Below are 24,360 nucleotides of genomic sequence, written 5' to 3' on the forward strand. Positions count from 1 at the left end.
CAGATGCTGGAAAATCGAAGGTACACAAAAATTGATTTAATGTGTTCCATAACTAGCCTCTAGTTTCTGGACTCTCTTCCTGGTCTTAGAGAGAAGGAACAATTGTCAAGAACAAAGCAACTGTCACTGAAAACCTTATATGAAACTAACTGAATTTAACCAATAATGTGTATGACCTTGAAATGCATGGTAATGAAATATGCTTGTATTATAGAGGGTGGCTACTTCTCTGATGTTGGAGTGAATGATTGTGAACTGTTCTACTAACAAAAATAAGATTTTGTTTCGTACAATTCTCTTTTTTTTACAAGACAAAAAGCTGCTAATAAGTGATTGATCAATAAAACATCAATAATGTAATCCATGATCACCACACGTTGTGATTCACACCATCTTAGATTAATATTGTTGCTAATTTATGTGACATAGTTATAATTGATCAAGAAGTGTGGACAGAAATGGATAGCACTGTATTACATCTAGTCTCCCTTGCATTTTCAATCAATTAATTATTTAAAATGTGTTAATTGTGGTTTTGTAGTAAGGCAGCAAGCCATTGTTAACACAGTAAGCTCAGGCTGACAAGGAGATAATTATGTATTCTGTTTTGTTGGGGTTGATAGACCCGACAGGCTATAACATGGTCATAAAGTCAGAACAAAAACCTAGTTATTCCGGCATATGGACAGCATTTGAGTAAAATCTTAGAATGGCTCAAAGCCTGAAATGTATCCTGAATTCAACTTTGTGTCAGATTGGAGTATTGCATTGATGTTAACAAGGAATTTATGTTTATTTGTTAACAGCTATCAGCATGTCTATGGGATGTGGGAGGAAATTGGAGCAGCCAATGTAACCCATTCATTCATGATGTGAATGTGAAAATTCCACACCAACACCATCTGAGGTCAAGGTCAGTTCTGGGCCTTTGGAACTATGAGATACCATTATTAACTGCTGTGAAACTCCAGTGCTGCTTTCATTATAATAAAATTTGCTCCTGCCTGGTGTCCTCTCAAATTTAGTGAGCTTTTGCTCTGAACAAACCAAGTTGAAATGAGTGCATTTAAAATATGCTTTTATAATTTTATATTGGTGGGGGTGGAGGAGCCGGGGGGGCTGTATAAGCCATGTGATACAAATTTCAGTTACACTGAAGCAACAGTGTAACATTAAAACTGTATCTTTAAAATGCCAGTGGCCACATACCCAATGTGGCCTGTGCTATGTCGGGTTGGAAATGGGTTGGGAGAGTGGGAAAGCTGTGTAGCTGGAGCTGCAGTTGGAGCTGGTACATGTGGATGGATGGTTGGAAGTTACACAACAAAACATAAAGCTGGAATAACGCAGCGGGACAGGCAGCATCTCTGGAGAGAAGGAATGGGTGACATTTCGGGTCGAGACCCTTCTTCAGACAGTGTCAGGGGAAAGGGAAAGAAGAGATATAGATGATGGTGTAGAGAGATATAGAACAATGAATGAAAGATATGCAAAAATGAATGCAAAATAAATGAAAAATACGCAAATAACCCCGGCATTCCCTCTCTTTCCATCCCTTCCCCACCCAGGTCGCACCAGCTTCTTGTTTTCACCCAACAAACAGCTAACAATGGCCTGTTTCCTTTATCATTGTAACTTTTTTGCATATCTTTCATTTATTGTTCTTTATCTCACTACATCATCGTCTATCTCTCGTTTCCATTTTCCATGACTTTCAGTCTGAGGAAGGATCTCGACCTGAAACGACACCCATTTATTCTCTCCAGAAATGCTGCCTGTCTTGCTGAGTTACTCCAGCTTTTTGTGTCTATTTTAGGATTCCAGCAGTGATTTAGAAATGGGATTACTGGACATCAGTTTGGGAGGGTGATTATGGTGAAAGAAAGAGTTAGTTCTGTTGTGAAGGACGGTTGCAGTATGGGTGCGAGGATGGATGTAACTGCTTTATGGGCTGGCCTGGCAAATCCATGTTGTCATAAGAATGCTCACGTCAACTTTGCCCAAAGTCACCAGAATATCACGTCAGACTGAAATATACTCTTGTTAGTGCCTTGTCAAATTTCCCGAATGATCTGGAAAAATGTCATTATTGCATTTCACTTCTGAATTTTTAAACGGTTAATGATGAAAAATAGCAATATTACATGACTGAGAGCCCATAGACACAAGATACCCAACAACTATTTTCCCCACGTCTTTATTCCTATACTAGTGATCCTTTGCCATACATGCCATCGAGTCTCAAGATTCTTTGTGTAATATGCCATAAAATATTGCACCTAATATCCTAATTGAGGCCCAATGTTTCAACTTTAATTTTTATTTATATTTTGCATCATGTAATTAAACCTTGAATATGTAATACTTAAAAATGTCTTGCCTATAAATCCTGCTGTTCGACAACACTGCATTACAGTAAATTTCAATTGTAACGCTGATGTTTTAAACCACACAACGGAGATTATGATTTTGATTTGATACTTTTTCTTTCTAGGTTCTCTTTCCTTGATAGTTTCACAGTTAGATAGCAGCTATGGCTGGTAACAAAGTTCACTAATGATCAGTGATTGGTTCAAGTAATCTTGAAAATCATATTATTTCTAAGCACAGAGACAATGGGCTATTTTAATATAGACCAAGTGTTGAACATGTCCTATTTGATTTGGCTATTGATTATTTTAACAAGTTGAGCTATTCATAATACTTTAAAATATGCAACTTCTAACAACATTAGAGCACGATGCAATTGAATTGCATTATGATGTTAGTTTCTTACATGATCCTGTATCACCTGCCTTCGCTGGAAATGCAGATTTTCCATCCAAAGTAGCAGACAATTATGAGACCCAAAACCAACAAAATCCCACCTACAAAACTTCCAATATTAAAATGTGAAACTATGAGCAAGTTGGTTGGTGGAATGTCAGCACCTGGAAACAGAATAAAGAAATGAAAGAGTAATAAAAAATGCTTTTGTCTAAATCTTCAATAGAAATGTGTAAATCTCTTTGAACAAAGGGATAATTATAGGTTGAGCACTGACTTCACTGGCAGCACCCCAAAGCATTAGGGCTAGCTTAAACATCAAAGATTTGACAAACCTGTTAGATAAAGTTTGGTGACAATTTTGAATTTTAGTGCTATTATAGATTTAATATTTATTAGCTAAAGCAATGTTGAATTATCCCAAATTTTCAAATTATGAAATCACATTATAAAGCTGGAAATTGGAGTATAGACTACCCATTTCTACTACTCATCCACTACAAATTCTTCAACATAACGTAGTTAACATGTATACATTCTGGCTGAAATTGCACCCATCGTCATTCTTGGAAATAATAAAGATACAGCTGTTTAATGCCCTCTCGTCAAGCAAGTACTATATGTTTGTAACTGCTTAAACCACCCGAATAATAAGTTCAATATGGTCACTATTGGAAAGACTGCTTGAAGGGGACAACCAATAAATGTATCCACCAGTAGAGTGGTGTCAATAGTTATATCCACATTTCGATACCTATGCTCTTGCCATGTCCCATCTACAATCTTCTCGCATCTTTCACCAGCACGCTCCTCTTGGCTTGCTGGCTTGATGAAAATGTCCATATATTAGAAGCAAATCAGCTCTCACCATTCAACACCCCACCATTCAACACCCCAACATTAGAGCACATTACCAGGCTCAACTTTGCACCTCTGAACCAGCACATTTAAATTCTGAATCTGAACTTCTCTTTCAATAACCACTTATTGTAACATTCTTTAGCAAATTATTTTTTTTAAAGTCTGAATAATGTTTTACTAAAATCGGAGCAAAGTATTAAAAATATGACATTAATAATTACTGAATATTTTTTAAAAAACTGCACGTGTTGAATATCTGAAACAAAACCAGAAAATGATCTAAACACTCAGCAGGTCAGATACCATCTAAGCCAGAAAAGATCAAAGACCTTTCAGCAGAACTGTTCTGATGGTGGGCCTCAGACCTGACATCTTAACTCTGTTTCTCGTGCAATGGATGATGCCTGATATGCTGCGTGTTTCTAGCATTTTCTGTTCTCAATAAATTCTATATTTACTATCTGACTATCTGGATCACCTGCAGACAGAGGAGATTAGTTTAATTTGACTCCATGTTAAGTATGGACATTGTGGGCCAAATAACCTTTTCCCGTGCTATATTTATCTATGTTCTGGTTACACCTAATTGGACAAACAAAAATAGAATAACCTAAAAATATCCCATCCCCTTAAAATTACTTACTTGTTGTATTAATATGTTACCATGGTAGTAGTTGAGGTGTGGTGACCAGGATGGGTGATTGACTACCCACTAGTTTCATGTCCAGTTGCTGCTATGTTTGTAGGTTCTGTAGTTGGACCTTACATCACCTTACATTTTCATTCCCTCTTCCATCATCACACAATAGCTGCACTGTGTATCATCCACAAAATACACTGCTACTCCATCAGCATTTGCATATCCATGAATTCTGCCACCGAGGATAAAGCCATTATTTGCATGGGCAACACCTACAGGTTCTTTTCCAAGTCGCACACAATTCTGACTTGGAAATATATCACTGATCCTTCATCGTTGCTTGGTCTAAATCTTGGAACTCCTTTCCCAACAGCACTGTCGGAATACCTTCACCAGAAGAACTGCAGCCATTCAAGGTGCCTGCTTACCACCATCCTCTCAAGGTCAATTAGGAGTAAGCAATGAATTCTGGTATTGTCAGAAATGTCCAGACCTTGCAAATAAATTTTAAAAAGGCATATTTTTTACATTGCCTCGGTTTAGTCTATTAGAGTTAGGACATTACAACTGGATCAGTGACTCCAGCACAAAATGAAAATTTTGGATATTTCTCCTGATACTATGTTAGGGAAATATCACCTTGTGCCAGGAGAGGTTTTTTTTTTTCATTTTAATGGGAATAGTTGATTCCGCCCAATCTGTGATGAATCCTTACCACAGGAAAGTATTTGAATGTGCAGTTACTCCTATCTATCCTCTTAACAACGTTGACAATAGCTTTCTGCTTCAATGGGAAATAGTGAATGCTCATATTGTGTACGTCTTAGTAATAACCTATGCAATGAGAAAGGTGCCAGATCTGATCCAGTCAGAGTTTCAAGTTTTCATCTAGATTATTAAGATTGTTGCGATCAACTCAAATGTTTTTGAGCTAGCAGGTCATTCACGATTGCCTGCTAACTTGGCAAAAAGCACAAATGGCATGATGAACTAATGATGGAATTTGTCTTTTATGCTCAAATGATTTATGAACCAAAATAGACATTCTTATATGCAACTTACACCACAGCGGTATGAACATTGGCTTCTATAACTTCAAGTAACCCTTGCTTTCCCTCTCTCTCCATCCCCTCCCCTTCCCAGTTCTCCGGCCAGTCTTTCTGTCTCTGACTACATTTTATCTCTGTTTGCTTTGTTATTACCACCTCCCAACTAACAAAGATCTATTCTACTTTTTCCTTGATATCCATTCCCTTCGTCCTGTTTTCACAACTTACATTTCCTTATCAATACACTTCCTTATCAATGTACCTCCCATTTCCCTGACATCGGTCTGAAGAAGGGTCTCGGCCCGAAACAGCACCCATTCCTTCTCTCCAGAGATGCTGCCTGTTGCACTGATTTACTTCAGCATTTTGTGTCTAACTGGTGAATTAGTTGTTGAGCTGGCAGATTCTCGCAGAGTTAGAACTATTGTAATAGTATTTGTAAAGCTGACTTTTACAAAACATTCTTTTGTGCCAAGATTGGCGGCGCGACTCACCAGTTGCAGCGGCCCCTACAGCCTGTCTGTCTTTTTTTTTAAATCTCTTCCCTGTCCGGGAGACCCGACCTTTTCCCTGTCGGGTCTCCGTTGTGGTTGGGGCCTAGCACCGTGGAGCGGCCTCCAACCTGAATGACCCGGGGGCTCTGGAGACTGCAGAGCTGCGGACTACGCACCATCGTGGGGCTGGCCGGCCTCGGAGCGTGGGGAGCGGTGGTGACTCGCTGCTGCGACTCGACTCCTGGGGCTCGGAGGCTCCAGCAATGCAGCCGCAGGTCCGGTGGACTGGGACATCGGGAGCTCGCGGGTCCGGGCGGAGAGAGACCGCTTCCCGGAGCTCCCGCAATGCGACTTCGCCAGCCCGTGTCGCGGGGTTGGAACGAACCGGAGCGGGGTCGTACATCGCCCGGCGCGGCTTCATGGCCGTGGGACATTCCAGCGCCCGCCGGGGGCTCCAACTTCGAGACTTTTAGACCGGGAGCAGGGACGTAAATCGCCCAGCGCGGCCTAAAATGGCCGTGGGACATCGCCCTCCTGGGGCTTGGACATCGGGAGAGACATGGAGAACAGGGGAGAGAAAATACTTTGCCTTCCATCACAGTGGGGCCAATGTGACGGATGTTTGTGTGAATTAAATTGTGTGTATGTCTAGGAATTGTCTTTGTTTGTATGGCTGTGGAAACAGAATTTCGTTTGAGCCTCACTGAGGCTCAAATGACAATAAAAGGTATTGTATTGTATTGTAGACAAGTAGCTGGCTGTCAGTTCTCTACCTTTGGTATTCTCCAAGTAGCCACTAGGTAGTGCAATAGAACAATGTTTTTGTTTGCTCCTGTGCATTTCATTTGTTGTCTGTTCAACCCGGCAGCTCTGTTATTAGGTTCGCTATTTCTGTCACAATTTACGTTTTTCATGAAAAACGTACACCTTTGTTTCTCAATTGTTGAAATGAATGTTCTTCCATCAAAAATATTAATCTGGGTCCTTGGAGCCACAAAGATGCAGGGGGATGACTAGCTCACGTTGAAAAACATTTTTTTTGGACTAACTCACTATCCTTCCTGGGGAAAATTAGTGAATTGAAGTAAATAGACAGGAGGTGTTGAGGAATGTGGTTCAGTGGAAGGAGATAATATCTGCAAAGCCTCGTACCATCATGGTCTGCAAGTCTGTTAACCCCTTCCCAGTTTAGGTGAAAGATCAGGATTGTGGAGGAATATGTTCCACCCAACTGTATGAATGTAGCTCCGATCAAAGGCGAATACTTGTAGCGATAATTTATATATTGTCAATGTTCAAAAACTCAAATGGGCCAGTAATGGAAATACTGTAGTTGCTGGAGTGCATGATAAGCTGAGTTTCTTATGGTGAGTGCCTCACCTATTGATGCCAGGATATCAATATTTTTGCTTATCGGGATTATGGTAGAATATTTTCCACCTGACTGAATGAAAGCAATTCCAGGGCAGGAAAAGCTTGGCACTATCTAGTTCAAAGCAACCTACATGGTTACATCCCAACCACCATCTTAAATATTAATTTCCTCCAATTCTGATATATTATGGTTGCAGAATAGACCTTAAAAAAAAAAGCACTGATTCCTTGAGTTGGCTCTACTCCATCTTCCCATCTGACTAGTAAATATATGATGGTTCCTTCATTATCATCAGATCCTAATCCTAAAGTACCCCATCTCATAAAACTGGTGGCTATGTGGAATTCATTGCCACAGCCATCTGTGGAGGCCAAGTTATTGGGTATTTTTAAAAGTCACGATTGACATGTTCTTAATGAGCAAGGGTATCAAAGGTTGTGTGGAGAATGCAGAAGAATGGGGTTGGGAGGAAAGATAGATCAGCCGTGCTTCAATTGTGGCATAGACCCAATGGCTAAATGGTCTAATCCTGCTCCTATGACATATGAAAATTCTGGGAATATCTCCATCAAGGGAATAGGAAATAATTACTGATCTTGCCGTTGCTGCCTTGGTGTTATTGGGAGAAAGATTGCTGTCTTCATAAAAGGGGACGGTGGGTTGGTGCTCCTTGGAAGGGTTGCATGAAGAATGCTGGTTGTTATATTCCGGACGACAGAATGAATAACAACTTACACGCACGCAGGTTGCCTGGATCACAAGAGTGAGATTTATTACCCAACATTCCATGCTTATATTGAGCACCAACTCATTATCATATACATGAATATGCATGAATACATTACACTGGTATACTCAAATTTGCCATGGTTTCTCAGTAGTCACAGTGATCTGTTAAAATTAAAAATTCAGACTGTTGCACACCATCTTCCCAATGTCCATTGTAGGATGTGGACAGAACTCAAGTTGTCTGTACTGCATTGAAATAGAGCATGAAACACTGCTTCATGAAAGGTTGCACAAAGGTTTAAATTAATTTGGTGACTGATTTCCAAAAGGAAAGAGTTCAATTAGTTTCTGCACAAAATCCTGTCCCAAATTGGTGTCAGGTTTTCATCCTCCTTTGTACTCAACAGGATTTCTTGCATGCTTTCCAATCCACCAATAATTTAATTGTGCATCATCTGTAGTTGTCTCATCAAAGTCTTCGACTGAAATCTCTGCAGAAAATCCCACATGTCCTTGATTTAAAATAATGTTTTCCATCTGCCTGGCCTTGGGCAACCCAACTCCACTGCTCATGGACAATTTCCACTCATTACATTGGTCCCGGGTCCAATGACACACAGTTTTCATCATCTCTGTCATCTTGCTCTTCCTCTCTGCCTGCCATATTACATTTCATAGCATCTGAAATAAATAAACCTCAGTAATAACGTTGTGGTTTTGGGTGTGTTGGCATTGAAGGTAATCTGGAGCATTTAAACCTGATTAGATTTAAGGGTGAAGGAAAAGTTAATTGTGAAAGTGCGTAATCTCTGGAGGATTCAGCCTAGATTTGGCCATTGCAGTATGTGCAAGTTGTGAGATGTGGGTGTGAGGCTTGCAGCACGTTTACGAGTGCGTGCTGGATCTTTTGAATGATAGGTATGAATTATAATTAGAGCTTATTGAGTAGGTGGCTAATGATAGAGAAAGAGAGAGCCCTTTGGTCCACAAGGTCTGTGCCAAACATTATGCCAAGACCATCTCTTTATCTACCTGTACATAATCCATATCTCTCCAGGTGTGGTAAACTGAGCTGTGTCTTTAGCTCATGGTGGAGCTTATGTAATATATCAGATAAAGGTGTATTCTCTAACCTTGTCATTAAACTTCCTTCATCATTGTATCCAAGTGCTTGGATTTGGACTCTCAGCATTAATCTTCATAGCTACCTGCTCTGAGTGTGTTTCTGAAGAGCTAGCTGACTCCGAACATATAGTAACAATTCCTTCTAGCCAAGAGTGTTTTATTGTCATATGACCCAGATAGAACAATGACATTCTTACTTGGAATTCTTAGTTACATGAAATTCTTCTACCTACCTACATAAACTTTCTAGCAGCAGCCAAAGATTTTGGATCCACCTCTCCCCCATGCAATTCTACTATCACCTTTTCCTAGATCAGATTTGCTTCCAAACAACTGCGAGCACCTTACCTTTAAGAGATGCAGACTTGTAACATCAAGTACTTCTATGAAGAAATAAAACATATATTTGTAGCTGTATTGAAAGGTACATTGAGGGGATTTATCACAGTCGCTGCCTCAAAAAGGCTGACAGTATCATCAAAGACCCACACTATCCTGGCCACACACTGATCTCCCTGCTACCTTCAGGTAGAAGGTACAGGAGCCTGAAGACTGCAACAACCAGGTTCAGGAATAGCTACTTCCCCACAGCCATCAGGCTATTAAACCTGGCTCGGACAAAACTCTGATCATCAATAACCCATTATCTGTTATTTGCACTTTATCAGTTTATTTATTCATGCGTGTACATATTTATATTATGGTATATGGGCACACTGATCTGTTTTGTAGTAAATGCCTACTATGTTCTGTGCTGAAGCAAAGCAAGAATTTCATTGTCCTATCAGGGACACATGACAATAAACTCACTTGACATGACTTGAGGTATGTTGTGTATCAGAAGCCTCGACCTGTCTCTTATGTCGCATCAGATCAACAGAAGTGCAATGTATAAAACTTATTTCCATTAGGAGATTTCTTACTTGATCTTTTGGGCAGATTCCCTATTCTTCTTAGGGAGACAACTGAAGAATAGGGATAGAAACTAGCTAAGAAAATGTACATTGGAGCAAGGAATTAATATCTCCAAAGCACATTGGTGCTTTGGCTTTGCATGTTTTTGATCAATCTCAACAACATTCCAGTTCTGACAAAAGATATCTCACCAGAAACAGTAAACCGGTTTCCACAGATGCTGGTCGGCCTGCTGAGTGTTTTCAGCACTTACTCTTTTTATCACCTCTTCCCATCTGATTCCCGTTTCAATCTAAAATTCGGGCAGCAGCAATGAATTCTTTGCTACACAACAAATTAACCTCAGAATAATATTTCTCACAGCCTCAGCCTTAATTTTACAATATTCACATCAAGCACTATGAACATTTTCAGCAAGACTGTCAGTTTAATGCCAAATGACAGATAACTTTCCACTGTGGATTTGTCCACCAGCCATTGTATTAGTGACATCTCTCATTTTTCACACAGCGAGTTGTGAGTGTGAAATTCTCTGCCTCAGAGGGCGGTGGAGGCTGGTTCTCTGGATGCTTTCAAGAGAGAGCTAGATAGGGCTCTTAAAGATAGCGGAGTCAAGGGATCTAGGAGGAAGGCAGGAACGGGGCACTGATTGGGGATGATCAGCCATGGTCACATTGAATGGTGGTGCTGGCTCAAAGGGCCGAATGGCCTACTCCTGCACCTATTGTCCATTGTCTATGACATACAAAACATATATAGCTGATTATAGAACAGAGGGTTTCAATTAATTATTCTGATCAATGTTCAGTTTCCTTGCAGCAGTCATAATGTCTTAACTCTGTGGCAGTTTGTCGCATCAACTGCATTGAGTATCACAACAAACCAAAGAGTAACAACAGGCAGTATCCATAGATGGGAGTTGATGACTCGAGAGTATAATCCATCTGCATGTGCACTAGGTCGATACAATGAAAAATGCTCTCACATTAAAACTGGTAAAGGATTAAACCCCTTATAGTCCAGCCAAGGGACTATAACACCAGGGATGTCCTGCAGCATTTGACAGATTGTGATCAAACCATCTTAAACAAGCTTGCCTTCATATGATGACAGCCTTTGCCACCAGTTTTACAAAAAACAGCTAATGAGCTTTATAAGTAGGAGGAAGCTGTATCCCAGTCAGCAGCTATCTGTGAAAATCTCATCCAATTGTAATAACATTAACTGCAACATGTTTTGCACTTTGTCTTTGCCGTCCTAATCCAATGGTTCCAACATGGCTGTTGGATGGCTATGGAAAAGCCCATGGAGGTATTCCCTTAACATAGGTATTATAATTGCTCAAAAAATCAAATGGACCAAAAATGGAAATACTGTGGTTGCTAGAGTGCATCAGAGTCTGGCATGTCTTATGACCAGTGACTAAGCTATTGCATAGCTGCCAACTCTCACGCTTTGAGCGTGAGACTCACACATTTTGACAAATTCTCACGCTCTCACGCTGACCACAAATTTCGCATGCTCTGTCATGAGAAATTCTGTGATCAACGAGAATTTCAAAACGTATATCAGCTGCATGGGCCGTGGGTGTTGGAGAGCCGGGGCTGAGGGAGGGATGGAAGCAGAAGTAGCGGCGGGGACAGATGCGGATGGGGAGCCGGGGCTGGCGAGTGTTTGCCGGGCTGGCAAGTCGCTCGCTGCAGCTCCGGCCATTGGAGCAGTGTAAGAGTCCTGTGCCGTCTGAGGCGTCGGACGCGTTGAGCCGCTGCCGTTACTCTCTGTGCCAAATTCGCCCTGGTGGCCGGCATGGATCAGGCAGCATCTCTGGAGAGAAGGAATGGATGACGTTTCTGGTCGTGAACCTTCTAAGGGTCTCTACCCGAAACCTTTAGAAGGGTCTCGACCCGAAACGTCACTCATTCCTTCTCTCCAGAGATGCTGCCTGTCCCGCTGGGTTGCTCCAGCATTTTGTGTCTCTCTTCGGTTTAAACCAGCATCTGCAGTTCCTTTTCACACAATGAGACCCAACAGCACGACAGAGCGGGAGAAATTTGTGATCAGCGTGAGAGCGTGAGAATTTGTCGAAATGCGTGAGTCTCGTGCTCAAAGCGTGAGAGTTGGCAGTCCTGCAATTGCTTAGTCACTGGTCATAAGACACACCCAGACTCTGATGCACTCTAGCAACCACAGTATTTCCACTGTTGGTTGATTTGAAGCTAGTACCACTCAGGTGGAAGAGGGAGGGAGTGAGAGGGGATGTTAAAGAAATCGATATTCATACTCAATCGGGGAAATTAGTTGATATCTGTCTTTAAATTGATATTTTGTTCATCTTTAAATGTAAGTCTTGGATTCATGTATCGCAGGAACAAATAAGCAAAGGCAAGATGGTAAATATGAATTAACTTCAGAAAATGAAACTTGTAGAGATTAACTTTGTCCTTCACTTTCCAAAGAATAACCTCGGGGATTATGCAGTAAATGCCATTCAAATACTCTGCAACCTTGGGGTAATATTGTTCATGTTCAAATCCGATAGGTAAGTCTTGATGTGTTCAATATTATAATTAGTTCAATGATACAGCATGGAAACAGCCTTTCGGCCCCTCGAGTCCATGCCGACCATCGATCACCCGTTTACACTGGTTCTATGTTATCCCACTTTCTCATCCACTCCCTACACACTAGGGGGCAATTTACAGAGGGCCAATTAACCTACAAACTCGCACGTCTTTGGGATGTGGGAGGAAACCGGAGTACCCGGAGGAAACCCACGCTGTCACAGGGAGAACATGCAAACTCCACACAGACCAGGATTGAACCCTTGTCTCCGGCGCTATGGGGCATTAATTGTAATGTTATTACTTGGGCCTCCGCTGATATGCCGGGATGATTATCCAATATTACTGATTATTAATCCGTTGTATTAATGATTATATATGTTGCGCCTGTTCTCCTTTACTTGTACATTGTGAGCGGCTTGCTTACATTTACCGGATAGCACGCAACAAAAGCTTTCCCTGTACCTCGCTACAGGTGGCAATAATAAACTAAATCAATCTATTTACATGTATCTGTGTGTTGTTGCTTTAACCGGCCTGTTAAGGTGCAGCAACTGAGAATGTCGCTGCACGCGACAACTAAACAATCTTGTCTTCATTCTACACTTGAAATTACCACAATGCCATTTAAACGGCATTTGGGCAGGTACATGTGTAGGAAGGAACTGCAGATGCTGGTTTAAACTAATAGACACAAAGTGCTGGAGTAATTTAACGGGACAGGCAGCATCTCTGGAGGGAAGGAATGGGTGACCTTTCGGGTCAAGACCCTTCTTCAGACTGAAGGTCTGGTTAATTGGCTTGGTATAAGTGTAAATTGTCCCTAGTGTGTGTAGGATAGTGTTAATGTGCGGGGATCGCTGGTCGGTGGGCCGAAGGGCCTGTTTCCGCGCTGTATCTCCAAACTGAACCCTGTCTGGCTAGCAGGGCTGTGTAGGGCCGAGTGCCGGGACATGGTGACATCTGGCTCTGATCTCCACAAAGCCAATCACGTATCGAGCAGCGCCACAGTTCAATGGGCCTCTGGTGCTTGGAGTCGGTCCACAGACACAGAGAGGAAATTGGATGTTACTCCGGCTTTTTGTGTCTATCAGTGACTTGGAGAGTGGGCTGGACAATGAGTGACGCAGCTGGTCACGGCTCCCCTAATCTACGCTATTCCCACGCACGTATGGGCCTGTCCCACTGAGGCGACTCTTTAGGCGACTGTCAGGGACTAGTTTTACTAGCATTCACCTACGACACCTCGCGACAACCTCCGACAGCAAAAATTGTTGCCACTGTCGCTTGTAGTCGCCCAAAAGATTGCCTAAGTGGGACAGGCCCTTCAGGCTGCAGCTTGGTGTATCCTGGAGGACAACCAGTGGCTGCTGGAAGTAGGTACCAAGCACAGGGTAGAAACGATGGAAGATAGTGGTCTTCAATTGGGGGTGATTGGAGAAAGCATCCTGCTTGTCTGCTAGATTTTCACTTACTGTAACTGCAGGAAAAATGTTCCCGATGTTGGGGGAGTTCAGAACCAGGGGGTCACAGTTTAAGAATAAATGGTAGGCCAGTTAGGACTAAGATGAGGACAAACTTTCTTCACCCAGAGAGTTGTGAATCTGTGGAATTCTCTGCCACAGAAGGCAGTGGAAGCCAATTCACTGGATGTTTTCAAGTGAGTTACATTTAGCTCTTGCGGCTAGCGAAATCAAGGAATATGGGGTAAAAACAGGAAATAGGTACTGATTTTAGATGACCAGCCATGATCATATTGAATGGCAGTGCTGGCTCGAAGGGTCGAATGGCCTATTTTCTATGTTTGATTATATGGCAATAAAACTCGACCACTTGATTTTGAAGCATTCATGCATGGTGGAGGTATAACGTAATCATAGAGTGATACAGTGTGAAAACAGGTACTTCGGCGCAACCTGCCCACACCCGCCAACATGTCCCAACTACACTACCTGCTTTTGGTCCATATCCCTCCAAACCTGTCCTATCCATGTATCAGTCTAACTGTGTCTTAAATGTTGGAAAGTCCCTGCCTCAACTGCCTCCTCTGGCAGCTTGTTCCATACACCCACCACCCTTTGTGTGGAAAAAGTTACCCCTTAAAAAGTTACCTCTTAAAAATACTTCATACAAAAAACATTGAAATCATACCTGCAATGCACTAAAACATGATTTTAATTAATCAAATTTCAAAAAGTCCCTACCGTGGGAGGGGACACACGCTACTTCCACACCCTCTCTCCTCACTCTGTTGCTCCACTTCCTCATCGGGTACCCCCCAAGGCCAGTGATCAGTGATCGCTCAGCCCCCCACTTTCAAAAGCGCTCTGTGGTCCCTTGTTCAGACCGAGAGCACTGCCAGATGTGAGCGGGGAACTGAAGCCAGTTGTCCATGATGTCTGGATCCCAATGCTCAGCGCTTCGCGTCGTAGTTGGCTAATGTGATTGATTTGTAATTAGCCTGACTTGTAATTAGTTGACAAAACCTTAATTTATTAATCCGGAATATCCAGGGGTATGGGATAAGTGTAATATTAAAATGACATGCAAGGTGTCAGGCTGTCTGTCACAACCTACAGCCCCAATAATCCATTATTTCCTTCAGTTAAATATTGGAAAGGTAGCACTATTGTCATTTGCCACTCAACTATTATGTTTGTTTACCTCACTGGCCATTTCTAACCCCCTGTGTGTGTGTGTGTTCTCGCTTGCTTGCAGTTCCGTCGATCCAGCTCGCGGTTTAGACGTGGACGGTCGATCCAGCTGGGGGCTTTCCAGGAGAATGCGCTCTTCTGGACTCGCGGATTAGGTTGCCCGAGTGGGACAGGCCCTTACGAAGAACAAATTGTTATGCCTCAATGATTTCCCAGCTGTGTGAGTAGGACTCATGTCCATTTTTATGATGCTCTTTGAGAGATTGGTTATGACCTTGAGAAAGTTTAAAGATTAAAAAGTTTTAAAATGTTTTTGCCCTTCTATAGCACTCGATATTCATCTAAATCACCAGCGAAATTACAACACTATAACACTCGATATTTTTGCTCTGTGATATAAACAATCAGAAAAATGCTCAGACAACGGTTCTTTCCCTCTGCTCTATAGATTGCAATGTATATCAACAAGTCAAATAACGTGCTTGAATCTGCATAAAACTAGCTTCTTCAGCATAACTATATATGGGCTAACCTTTCCTCTATCGGAAGAACCTTTCAATCCTACCAGGCAAGAGGCCGTACAATGCTCTGTAAGATAAAGAATTGCTGAATTGCTGATTATTGGGGTATAAATATATCTGATTGAACGTTACCTCTGTGTGTGGGGATAGAGTGACTCGATAGTCTGTATTTTACATACTGTGAGAGTTGACTGCCACACCCGCCTGGGCAAAATAAAGATTTTACTGCTGTAGTACTAACTTTTGTGTTGTTATCTGTTTGAAGTAAAAATGAACCTTTACAATCCAGGTTAACTTCTGCTTTAGTAATGATCTGGGCCCAGTTTAATTCACCCGTCATTACAACAGATCGACAGCAGATGCAATCTCACTGGCTTTCCAATCTGTGCTGGATCACTTGGACAACAGGAACACATGTGTCAGGCTGTTGTTCAGCAACTAGAGCTTGGCGTACAGCACCATCAACCCTTCCGAACTCATTGTCAACTCAACGAATTGGATCCCTTATCCTTATGCAACTGGACCTCGACTTCCTCATCAACAGGCTTTCAATTAATATGAATTGGTAACAACAATCTCCTCGCTGACCATCAGTAAAGAGCATCTCATGATTGTGCTCAGGCCCTGGTCTACTCTCTATATCCATGGCTGTGTGTCCAGACATGGCTCCAATGCTATCTTTATATTTGTCAATGATACCACCCACGTTGGATGAAGAATGGCTAATCAAAAAGGCACAACAGAAGATGTACTTCCTGCGGCAGCTGAGGAAGCACAATCTGCCACAGGCAATGATGGTCCAATTCTATATGGCCATGGTAGAGTCTGTTCTCACCTTTTCCATCATGGCCTGGTTTGGCTCAGCCACCAAGCACGACACCTGGAGGCTGCAGCGAATCGTCCAATCAGCTGAGAAGGTTGTTGGCTGCAACCTTCCCTCCATTGACGAACTGTACATTGCAAAGGCCAGGAAGCGAGCAGCAGGTAAGATCCTCCTTCACCCCTCTCACACTGGCCACAAACGCATTGAATCACTTCCCTCTGGAAGGCGACTCCGGACTGTCAAAGCTGCCACAGCCAGACATAAAAACAGCTTTTTTTCCACGAGTAGTAGCTCTACTCAATAACCAAAAATCTGTAGCCTCCTTTTGCTCTGGTATTTTATGTTTAATCAATAATGTTTTATTATTAATGTTTAATGTTTATGTGTCATTCCTAACTGTCACTGTATGTCATGTTGTCACTTGCAGGCGGAGCTTCAAGGCAGATTCCTTGTATGTGAATAATTGGCCAATAATCTTATTCATTAATCCATCCATTCATTCATTCAATCATTCATTCATTCATTCAAAATGATGAGTCGGAGCACAGAATGGAAGTTGATAATCTGTTTGTGGCACAAGAACAAAAATCTTGGCCTCAATGTTAGCAAGCCAATGGCTGATTGTTGATTTCAGGAAAGCAAATGCAATAGATCATGCTCCTGTCTTCATTGGCTGACAACAGTGAAAAGAGTCAACAGTCAATGGCAAGTTTCTGGACATGGACATCTCTGATGATCAGTCCTGGGTCCAGCACATTGTTCCAATTACAAAGAAAGCTCACCAACACCTCTACTTCCTCAGAAGTTTGAGGAGTGTGTTCGTCTCACTGAATACTCTATTGAAATTTGACATATATACATTAGAGAGCATATTGAATGGATGCATCATGGCCAACTTCGTTTTTTTGACACTCGGGAACAAAGGAGGCTCCATCATGGTATTGACCTCCCCACCATTAAAAGGATCTGCAAGAAGCGATCTCAAGAAGACAGTGAATATCATCAAAGATTCACACCACTCTGGCCATGCTCTTATCTCGCTGATATCATTTAGAAGGTGTTACAGGAACCTGAGAACTGTTACTTCCAGATTAAAGAACAGCTTTTTCCCATCAACCATCAAGCTCTTGAATCACCCTGCATGTACATTTATTTGTTGTACTTTTAGCATCTAATGTCCAGTACCTGCAGCAAGTAATAATTCCTTTGATTGAATCCTGGTGCATATTACAGTAAAACACGCCTCTTGAAACTTAATTATTTCCCTCTAACGTATTCATTTAACTGGTTTAAATCATAGCTGTGTTGTAACTGTGTGCACTAATTTTCAATTTCACTTCTGAGTGTGGGTTGGTCAAAAGTACTTTAGTGAGGTCAATCCAAATACCTCAAAAATAGATCTGGAATTAATCTCATCAATTTTCAGTGCAGAAAATTGAAATGAGGCCTCCGCATGCTATGGAGGGCCTCGTGTGGGTATTATTGGACAAGTTAGTTGTTATTAGATAAGGGTATAACGCAGATTTGTATGCTAAATGCAACGCACGCATCATTTCAGATTTCACAATGTGGCCTTATAGAGCTCTGCACAGGACACATGGACATTCCATTAGATTTGTTTGAATAATTTGATTCTTGATTCTTGAAGGCTATTCATTGGCCAGATATGGAAAAGGCTGTCAGTGCAGGACATTGGGATATAATGCTTGAGGCCTACTTACCAGTTGGAGTCTCCTCCAGTTTACAGGACACAGGGACATGATCAGTTGTCCACATCCAGAAAAAGCATATTAGCATATTAGGGTTAATATGCACATAAGCATGATTAGGGATTGCTGGCGATGTGGATGGTTGATCGGATGTGGAATGATCCGTTGGGGAAAGAATACATGACTAAATAGGATCTGAATCATTTTCAAGGAAACCTGAATTAATTTTCTCTGGCCTCTAACCCAATTCATCTATAGCTCACCCCTGAGTTTGACATGCCATGTATAATGGGAGATTATTTAGATTATTTTAAATGTCAACTACACGTTGTTAGATAATCCAATAAATAAAATGCTGGAAACTTGTCCAATATATTAGTATCCTTTTAAGTGTAAAAAAAGAAACTCAGAATGATGAATTTTATATTCCAATGTTGCCTGAGGATTTATAGGCAAAAGGAATATGAATCAAAAAACTGGCACTATTTCCAACCCTTGTGGCCTTTCTGTTGAACTTCTCACTGAGAGCAGAGGGACCTCTATTTAACTTACTATTTCAAAGATGGACTCTGGGGCTTTCAGTTTGCCTAGTTTAATTTGAATGGTTTATGTATTGGCTGTGCAAATCTGTATGCTTTTTCTCAAAGTACGATTGAAGACTAAGGGATAATAATTAACCGACATTACAACTTATCCTAATTAATACGTCATTTGTACAATAGAGTAAATGTGGTGGTGTGACAAATTAATATTCATGCCATTGCTACACAATGTGCCTACATTATGAAAATGCACTGCTGAATTGGATCATCTTCACCTGGAGCTTACTTTGCCTGGAAGATGAGGTCTCAGGGGCCCAAACTTCAAATACAGAATGATCTGGAACTTAATTTCTCCCTGATAGGTGACAATTTCCTATTAAGAGTTGCAGACGTGGGAGTTTCGATCACCCCGACGGGGGCTTCGATTGTCAGCTGTGGGGGCTTTGACTGCCCCGACCGTGGGTGAACAAAGAGGAAGAGATTGGACTTTATTGCCTTCCATCAAAGTGAGGAATGTGGAATCCATTGTGGTGGATGTTTATGTTAACTTTCATGTGGGTTGTGTGTCTTGTTGCTTTTCATTTAGTATAGCTGTATATTGATCAAAGTTCACTGTATCTTAACTGGTAGAGGTGACAATAAAATGACCTTGAAACCTTGATGAATAATTTGGTGAATCTCTGCATCTACACTGTAATGGAACATAGAACACTATCGCAGAGGAGCAGGCCCTTTGGCCCACTGTGTCTGTGCCAAACATGATAGCCTATTTAAACTATTCCCCTTCTGCTTGCACGAGCTATATGTGCCTTCATTTTGTATATATTTAATAGCCCCTAAAATACCACAGTAGGATCTGCTTCCACCACCCCTCTTGACAGTGCATTACAAGACCTATCATTCTCTGTAAAAAAAAAAAACATATCCCGCACATCTCCTTCGAACTTTCTCACTTTGAACATAGCGATGCCCTCTTGAATTTTATCTTTATACCCTGGGAAAATGTTCTGAAAACCATCTAGCCTAGTTATCGCCTCTCAGCATTTTATAAGCTTCCATTTGGTCCTTCCTCAGGTTCCAACAAAAACAATCTTAAATTTGTCCACGTCTCATAGCTAATGCCCTCAAATCCAGGCAGCATCCTGGTAAACCTCTTCTGCACCCTCTCCAAAGCCTCTAGAGAACCTACCAGCCTATATGGAGGACAAACCTATGATAGTTCAGGAGAAATGCCCAGCTACAAGATTTCACAAGTACAGTCAGTATTGGGTTTCCAGAACAGCTAAAAATAACTGTATCCATAGAATATCGTAAAGTACAGCATAGGAATATGTCCTTTGGCCCACAATGTTTGTGCCGAACATATTGGCAAGATTAATCTGCCTACACCTGATCCATACCCCTCCTTTCCTAGTATATTCATGAGGCCTCTTAAACGCCTCATAGCATCGGATTCCACCGCCCCCACAGCAACATGTTCCAGGCACATACTACCCCCTTCGTAAAAACACCTGCCCCAAACAGCTCCTTTAAATTTTGCTTCCCCTCCCTTAAAGCTTTGCCCTCTTGACTTTGACATTTCTACTCTGGGGAAAAAGATTCTGATTGTTTACCCCAGCTATCGACAATAGGTGCAAGAGTAGGCCATATGGTTCTTCAAGCCAGCCCGGCCATTCAATGTGATCATGACTTGTCATCCACAATCAGTACCCCGTTCCTGCTTTCTCCCCATATCTCCTGACTCTGCTATCTTCGACTGTCCTATCTAGCTCTCGCTTGAAAGTTTCCAGAGAACCGGCCTCCACAGCCCTCGGAGGCAGAGAATTCCACAGACTCGCCACTCTCTGGGTGAAAAAGTGTTTCCTCATCTCCGTTTTAAATGGCTTACCCCTTATTCTTAAACTGTGGCCCCTTATTCTGGACTCCCCCAACATCAGGAACATGTTTCCTGCCTCTAGCGTGTCCAAACCCTTAATAATCTTATATGTTTCAATAAGATCCCCTCTCGCCCTTCTAAATTCCAGAGTATACAAGTCCAGCCACTCCATTCTCTCAAGATAAGACAGTCCCGCCACCCCAGGAATGAACCTTGTGAACCTACACTGCACTCCCTCAATAGCAAGAATTTCCTTCCTCAAATTTGGAGACCTAATTTGCTTCTCATAATTGTATATAATTCTATCAGGTCTCCCTTCAGGTCTGCATTCTAGAGAAAACAATCCAAGCATGTCCAACCTTTACTCCGTTTGAATATAACACCATCTACCTGTGCAACAGAAAATGAAAATCATCAAGAGTGATATTTTTACACAATTTCAAATCAGTCTATCACCAGTTAATCCAGCATTTGATGGAAATGTAGATATTTATAAGAATTTTTATGATTTGTATAAAGAAGAATATAAACGTAGAATATCAAGGAAAATTCTGTAGATATCTTGATTGATGTTTATTGACTGGGATGTAACTTTTTTTGTATCAGAGTTAGGTAGATTTTACTGAGGCAGATGATTATGTTAGTGCTGGTTTATTACAACACAGGAGGCCACTCAACCTGTTAGTTCTATGCTAGTTCTCAGAACAATTTCTTCTATACCATTCCTCCAATAACCTGTACTCTATCACATGCCCGCTATCACATCACTCTAGTTCTCCCACCATGCACCTATACCAGGGGCGATTAACATTTTTTAATTAACCTACCAATCAGCATGTGTTTAGGATGTAGGAAGAAACCAGGTAAACCTTGTATAAACACTACACAGCGAGGCAGCACCACTACTGATGAGCCATTGTACTGCTCAAAATTAAGACTTTGTCTCAATTGTTTGAAAAATACCAAGCAATTCTCTGTGTCATTTATTGTATAGCTGTATACCCATTAGACAACCCAGCAATATCGTTTATCATCTTTGAAGCTATGATTGGATTTTGCTGAACCTCCACACCTTTTGGGTCACAAGAGTGGCGCTGCGTGTTCAGAAAAACCCACCAAGGTCTTTTCCTTCTGATCAAGAATTGATAAACCTTCCTTTCTCCCTTCCTCCCGTCCTCCCTCCCCCTTTCCTCCTTTCCTTCCTTCTCAAACACGGTACGCGATTGCGCTACGATTTTTCGTCGGCTAACTCTCCGTTCTCCTGTGCTGCGAGTGCAACAAATTTCATTCCGATCGGTAGTATATTGTAAAAGTTAGCAAGGTTTAAAAATCGTAAAAACCGTGCGTGCGCAGATCGATCTCCTCTCCTGCCAGTCAGTGCCGCTCAGACTGGTCTCTTCTCCTGTCACTCCCCATGACGGTCCGCCCCTTCCTGTGCCATTGCATCATTACTGGAGCTGAGGGATGCTGCAGGTGGCCGACGGAGGTCTCCAACCGGACACAATTTTCGGAGGGACCGGAAGCGGCCCAGCACAGTGCGGAGTCGGAGATGTCGCCAAACGGAAAGCGGAGAGTTTGACCCCGGCAGAGGAGAATGTCTCGTGCCTGCTGTGAGTCCCAAATGCCCTGCCATCGCTATGCCCTGCAGCCCCAGCTCCAGCCCCTTTCCTTCTGGTCGCCCTTGCTGGCTCCTGCCCCCCTTCCCCATGATACCCACCTCTCCCCCATAACCATATAACCATGTAACAATTACAGCACGGAAACAGGCCATCTCGATCCTTCTAGTCCGTGCCGAACACGTATTCTCCCCTAGTCCCATACACCTGCATTCAGACCATAACCCTCCATACCTTTCCAGTCCATATAACTATCCAATTTATTTTTAAATGATAAAAATGAACCTGCCTCCACCACCTTCACTGTATTGTATTGTATTGAATTGTATTGTATTGCACTGGAAGCTCATTCTACACAGCCACCACTCTCTGAGTAAAGAAGTTCCCCCTCATGTTACCCCTAAACTTCTGTCCCTTAATTCTCAAGTCATGTCCCCTTGTTTGAATCTTCCTTACTCTCAGTGGGAAAAGCTTATCCACGTCAACTCTGTCTATCCCTCTCATCATTTTAAAGACCTCTATCAAGTCCCCCCTTAACCTTCTGCGCTCCAAAGAATAAAGCCCTAACTTGTTCAACCTTTCTCTGTAGCTTAGTTGCTGAAACCCAGGCAACATTCTAGTAAATCTCCTCTGTACTCTCTCTATTTTGTTGACATCCTTCCTATAATTAGGCGACCAAAATTGTACACCATACTCCAAAATTGGCCTCACCAATGCCTTGTACAATTTTAACATTACATCCCAACTTCTATACTCAATGCTCTGATTTATAAAGGCCAGCACACCAAAAGCTTTCTTTACCACCCTATCTACATGAGATTCCACTTTCAGGGAAATGTGCAGTTATTCCCAGATCCCTCTATTCACCTGCATTCTTCAATTCCCTACCATTTACCATGTACGTCCTATTTTGATTTGTCCTGCCAAGATGTAGCACCTCACACTTATCAGCATTAAACTCCATCTGCCATCTTTCAGCCCACTCTTCCAACTGGCATATATCTCTCTGTAGACTTTGAAAATCTACTTCATTATCCACAACCCCACCTATCTTAGTATCATCTGCATACTTACTAATCCAATTTACCACACCATCATCCAGATCATTGATGTACATGACAAACACACAGTGGACCCAACACAGATCCCTGTGGCACCCCACTAGTCACTGGCCTCCAACCTGGCAAACAACCATCCACCATTACTCTCTGGCATCTCCCCTTCAGCCACTGTTGAATCCATCTTGCTACTCCTCCATTAATCCCCAACCATTGAACCTTCTTAACCAACCTTCCGTGAGGAACCTTGTCAAAGGCCTTACTGAAGTCCATGTATACAACATCCACTGTTTTACCCTCATCAATTTCCCGAGTAACCTCTTCAAAAAATTGAAGAAGATTAGTCAAACATGACCTTCCAGGCACAAATCCATGTTGACTGTTCCTAATCAGACCCTGTTTATCCAGATGATTATATATATTATCTCTTAAGTATCCTTTCCATTAATTTGCCCACCACTGACGTCAAACTAACAGGTCTATAATTGCTAGGTTTACTCTTAGACCCCTTCTTAAACAATGGAACAACATGCGCAGTACGCCAATCCTCCGGCACTATTCCCATTTCTAATGACATTTGAAATATTTTTGTCATAGCCCCTGCTATTTCTACACTAACTTCCCTCAATGTCCTAGGGAATATCCTGTCCGGACCTGGAGACTTATCCACTTTTATATTTCTCAAAAGTGTCAGTACTTCCTCTTCTTTGATCCTCATAGTTTCCATAGCTACTCTACTTGTTCCCCTTACCTCACATAATTCAATATCCTTCTCCTTGGTGAATACCGAAGAAAAGAAATTGTTCAATATCTCCCCCATCTCTTTTGGCTCTGCAGATAGCTGTCCACTCTGACTCTCTAATGGACCAACTTTATCCCTTGTTATCCTTTTGCTATTAATATAGCTGTAGAAACACTTAGGATTTACTTTCACCTTACTTGCCAAAGCAACCTCATATCTTCTTTTAGCTTTTCTAATTTCTTTCTTGAGATTCTTTTTACATTCTTTATACTCCTCAAGCACCTCCTTTACTCCATGCTGCCTA

General features: G+C 41.9%; 1 long non-coding RNA gene across 1 annotated transcript; it reads left to right on the top strand.

Moving 5' to 3' along the window:
- The first annotated feature begins 235 nt into the window (after positions 1-235).
- Positions 236-19,736, top strand: LOC129698295 (uncharacterized). The gene is made up of 3 exons (XR_008723659.1): positions 236-913; positions 15,234-15,389; positions 15,980-19,736. It is a non-coding gene; the product is annotated as an uncharacterized LOC129698295 (long non-coding RNA).
- The last annotated feature ends 4,624 nt before the right edge of the window (positions 19,737-24,360 follow it).

This window comes from Leucoraja erinacea, chromosome 6 (assembly GCF_028641065.1).
Source record: "Leucoraja erinacea ecotype New England chromosome 6, Leri_hhj_1, whole genome shotgun sequence".
NCBI lineage: Eukaryota > Metazoa > Chordata > Chondrichthyes > Rajiformes > Rajidae > Leucoraja > Leucoraja erinaceus.